The sequence below is a fragment of the Lolium perenne genome, chromosome 3 (assembly GCF_019359855.2).
Source record: "Lolium perenne isolate Kyuss_39 chromosome 3, Kyuss_2.0, whole genome shotgun sequence".
Lineage (NCBI taxonomy): Eukaryota > Viridiplantae > Streptophyta > Magnoliopsida > Poales > Poaceae > Lolium > Lolium perenne.
In genome coordinates, this window is record NC_067246.2 from 239,677,871 (window position 1) to 239,683,385 (window position 5,515).

A 5,515-nucleotide genomic window follows, 5' to 3' on the forward strand; every position below is an offset into this window, starting at 1 on the left:
AGTGCAAACTAATATAATAGATTTCTCCACTTATCATATAAATCTCCAAACCAAAAGAAAAGAAAATAAACAATATTCACATCTCAAGGATAAGTGGAGAAAATTTATCCACTTATCGTTCTAGAAAAATCTACCTAATGTCTTGAGTGCCTCTCTATTATGCGAGATTCTACCCGCAAAATACTATGACGACAACGGCCACATGGACAACATCCTCCATGCATGGTACGATGACAACAGCGGCCACATGGTCGGCTTCCTCTATGCACGGTACTACGGCGACATCGGCGACATGGACGGCTTCCTCGGCGCATGCCAGACGCCAACCATCCTCCATGCACCGATCGCTGACGACGGCATCTAGATGCCCGCCATCCTGCGTGCACACTTATATTTGAAAGGGACAACATATTGATTAAAATCGGGAACGAAAGAACAAGATGCACATGCAGAAGTGGAAGATAAAGATATAAGATAAAAACCATATTTAGAACGGGGAACAAATGTGGAGGACTGCGACACGGAGGCTGCGCCATATCGGGATATGGGATCCAACATGACAACCTCCAGCTCTCCAACTTTGACTTCATATCCTTGCCACGATCGAGAGTGAGGTGGGGAGTTAGTAGTGGAGATGTGAATTGTTGAAATCTAATTTTCCGAGTCAATCTAGGGTATGTGTGGGAGTCGATAACTGTGAGTGCGGAGGCGTAGGGAGAGGGGAGTGGAGAGTGGGCCGTGGGGGCTAAGTGTTCCATGCATTATATTGCAAATGAGGATGCGAAGTAGGGGTTGGGGTTTGCTTACAGACTCGATAACAAGTGTGGCCAGCTATTTGGGTTGCGTATGCACAAAGGGACCATATAAAGACAACACACGGCTCAGAAGTAGTGGGCCGCACTTGTCAGCGAGACATTGTTGACAAGTCAGTGGAATGTGCATGACCATTGTCCAGTTTTGGGCCAACTTTTGATGGCGCTTAGAATGGACGATGCACTGCTAAATTCCTCTCTTAATGTACCACAGAATTAGTGGGTGGTGGGCTTTCCTGCCACCTTCCATATGTCCGCCAACATGGGATAGCACGGTCAAATTTGTCTGTCGACCTTGCTTGCCACTGAGAATGCTTATTTGTTGGCCAAAACTATTACAGATGACTACGGCATCTGCCGTTCAAAAAATCAGCAGGGGAGGGGGTATAGTGGGAGGGTCATGCACTACTCTATACCGATTATTTCATTGAAGAGCCAACATATACCCCGAAGGATTTCCGCTCGCAATTTAGGATGAACGAGGAGTTGTTCATGACGATACTGCATGGTGTGAGAGAGTTCGATTACTACTTCGTGATGAAGAAAGATGGTGTTGGAATCCCAAGCTTCTCATCAATTTAGAAATGCACTGCCGCAATGGGATACTTGCATACGGAGCTCCTCCAGATACAACCAATGACTACCTGCGCATGGCGGAGTTGACATGTTCAGAGACTATCTACAGGTTTTGCCGAGCTGTCATAGCGGTGTTTGGTGGGGACTATTTGAGAGCACCAAGGGCAGATGATACAGCTTGAATCCAATAACAAAATGCAGCCCGAGGATTTCCTGGGATGCTAGGAAGCATCGACTGTATGCATTGGGGTTGGAAGAATTTCCCTTTTTCTTGGAAAGGGGTCTACAAGCTAGGGGCATACCGTTGAGTGTAGTGTCATTCTTGAGGCGGTGACAGACTATGACCTCTGAATTTGGCATGCTTTCTTTGATATGGCAGGAACAAGCAATGATATCAACGTGCTGCAGCGCTCTCATGGTGTTTTCTAGGCTGGCTGAGGGAGCAGCTCCTGTCGTGAACTTTGAGGTAAACGTCGATGCGTACAACAAGGGGTAGTATCTAGCTGTATCCAATGTATGCTACATTTTTGAAGACAATCCCGACTCCAGCTTCGGAGATGGACACTTACTTTGCGACATGCCAAGAAGCAGCTCGCAAGGATGTTGCGTGCTTTTGGGGTGCTTCGGCAGCGTTTGGCCGTTGTCGGGTGCCATGCTCTCACTTGGTCCGAGTCTCAGATATGGGAGGTGATGAACGCATGTGTGATCATGCACAACATGATCATTGAGAGCAAGCGTGACGAACCTGTGCATGATGATCAACCATTTGATTATTAGGGTCCTCTTGCTGAAGTAGATCATGTACCCAAATAATTTGCCGCTTTTCTACCCATGCATCAAGAAATCCGAGATGCAGGTGTTCATGTTCAACTTCAGGCAGATCTGGCTGCACATTTGTGGGCAAGAAGAGGAGCCGCCAACAACGCATAATTTAATTTGAATAATTATACCAATAATTTCCTTTGTATTTGTGTTAAAATATGTTAACTTATTGTATGAATAATTTTATGTGATTGAAATATTGTTTTAAAATATTATAAAAGAAAAACAAAAGATTTTGGAGACACTGGTTAGAAAAACGTCTGTGTGGAAACTCGTTCCCCAATTAAAGGATGATGTACCGATGCCCCACAAACAGCAGCGCCAACACACCTGTCAACGTCTATTTAAGGGCCACCGGTGGAGATGATCTAAGGAAGCATGTTCAGAGTGTCACGGTCCCAGGCTGGGGACCTTTGGTTCAGCCGGAATGCACCGATCAAAACAGACGTCGTTTTCGCAAAAGATACGGGGCTTTTACCAGGCCACCAATCGGGGCGGTTAAGTGGGGATTATTGTATACAACGGGGAGTTCCGGTAGGATGAGTATATCCCCTGCCGCGGCTGCCAAGTCACGCACAGGTCGGAGATAGATTCATGGCCAAGAAAAGAGAGTTTACCAGGTTGTCTCCGCCTCGTCATTGGCTGAATGCAAAGGGGTTCACCGGTTGATTATGTTAGGAAATATTGTGGCTAGAAGTTAGCGTCAGTTGTAGGCTAATGTAGCAGTTAATATTTCCCTTAGGATAACTGCTTGCAGTTAATATTTGTCCATTGCAAATCCTAGCGTTGTCTAAACGCAACCATCCCGAAGGGATGCATGTAAACCGACTATGTACTCACGACTGTTGGGGTACTATAAATACCCCACGTCCCTATCAATGAAAGTATCCATTCGCTTCAATCTCTCTCTTCTCTCGTTTCTTCTCACGTTATCATGCACGCGCCCTGCCAAAAGCAATAGGCCACAGTAGAAGAGACAGAAAGGTGAGTAAAAAGATGTCTTCCATCTCAGACCTCGCTTTTTCCTTCGCTCGGTTTGTGGCAGAGGGAACACCTTCCGTTCGCACTGCCACTCGCCGGAACCACAGCCACTGGTACTTCGGCCCTCGCCGTCATGGCCGCCCAGACTGGAATGGTGGCCTCCGCCACCGCGGCAACCGCTGGGTACCCCGACGCGGTGGAAAAAGACGAGGCCTCAGCCTCCGTGGTGGTGGCCTCCGCCGTCGCCTCCGCGGCAACCGCCTCCGCAGCAACCGGCGGACGCCCCAGCACCACAACCGCCACTGGATGCGGCGCCACCGCACCCCTGGAGACCCGGGGCCAAGCACCACGGCTGTTATGCGCCGGGAACAAACCCCGGTGGTCGCTGCCGAACCGGCCGTCGTCGTCGCCGCGCCGGCGGTCGCTGCCGAAGAAGTGGTTGATGCAGTGTACGAAGACGAGGCCTCAGCCTCAAACGTCAGCGCGGACATCGGCGTGCCGCCGGAGTTCGCCCTTCCACCCATGGAGTGGCTGCTGGGCGGACCAAGCGCCGGCTGGCTTGTCGACGACCCCGAGCGCGACTTCGGAGACGAGGAACTCCTGGTGCCACCGCCACCGCCGGCATCGCCTCCGACGATGTACTACTGCATGCGGCATGGATTTCAGCCATGCCTCCCATCCCCGACGCCCTCCGACGAGGACCGCGCGCACTTTGCTCCGCCGGGTTGCGACCCCGTGCCGGAGTTCTTCGCGCCACCCAACGCGATCCAGCCGGAGGCAGCGATGGAGGAGGTCGAGGCCGTGGCTCCCGCGCCGGCCGCCCCGGTGCTCCCCGACCTCAATCTCCCAACGCCGGAGAAAGAGGAAGACGAGCCAGTCCTCGCACTCCCGACGCCCTCGCCGGAAGCACGCGTCATCCTCCGCCGATTCGCCGCAGCCATGGCGGCCCGCCCCGTCGGCATCCGCAGAGGAACATGGTCGCCTGCGGCGCTCGGCTTCACGGACGAAAATGGAGTACTCCGCATCGACGAGGCCACCAGCAGCCGTCTCTCCTCCGCGGATGGCCCCTGCCGCCGCCGCTGATGGAACTACCTGTGGGCACTCGTATGGAGCAGAGGAGCGGTGGTAGGAGGAGACGAACTGGTCGTTATCCACTCCTCACGAGACGATCGATCCTCTTTGACCTGCTGGTCCAATGCTCCAAGCGGTGCCTGACAAAGGCTTGTGGGCCAAAAGGCCTTACGTGCCACTCTAACATTAAATAAATAACATGTTTGCTTTCATCATTATATTTCTAGAAAGCTTCATACCTGCCACTACAGTATGTGTATAGTTGTGCAGTACTTAGGAACATCAGTTCGTACTTAGTTCAGTGTGCAAGTATCGTATTGTAAATACAGATTCTAGACCTTATGTCTATTTGAATTTCAATATGTACATGACATGTTATTAATATATTTGCCTCTAGCATATTATAACATGTTATTTGGTACAACAATTTTGTCCCATGCTCTAAATTTATTCGCGTTCAAATTGTTCCTCAAGAACAAATTTGTTGTTTACCAAAATAAATTTTACTATCAAGTAAAATTAATTAAATGCATGATCATACATGCAGGAAAAAATGGGTGACATCAGTAAAAAAGAATTCCAAGAACTACAACTTGATGGAAGTAACTATCTATCATGGGCCATGGATATGAAAATAAATTTAAATGGTCGTGGCCTTGGTCCCGTGATTATCACACCCCCCGAAAATGCTCCAGAAATACCCTATGTGGCAAAGTATGCGGCATTACATTTCATAAGGCACCACCTCCATCCCGATTTAAAAAATGAATATTTGATGGAGGAGGATCCACTAGCTTTATGGAACTCCCTCAAGGAGAGATATGACCAACAAAGAGCGGTTATGTTGCCGGAAGCCGAGAGAGAATGGTCTCTCATAAGGTTCCAGGACTTTAAGTCCGTTGCGGCATATAATTCTGCCGTGCATAAAGTTAACTCCAAACTGAGATTTTGCAACAAGCAAGTTTCAGATGAAGATTTAATCGAGAAAACCTTATGCACTTTCCATCCCTCGATGAGGATATTGCAACAGCAATATCGTCAACACAAATACACGAAGTATTCTGAGCTTATATACACATTACTTTAGGCCGAGAAGCATGATGAACTTCTCATGAAAAATCACAATGCTCGCCCAACGGGTGCCATGCCGATCCCTGAAGCACATTCTAATGCTCATTTTACTAATAAATTCGGAAACCGTAAGAGGAACTTCCGAAAATTCAAGGGAAAGTGGAAAAACAATGGTCAAAAGA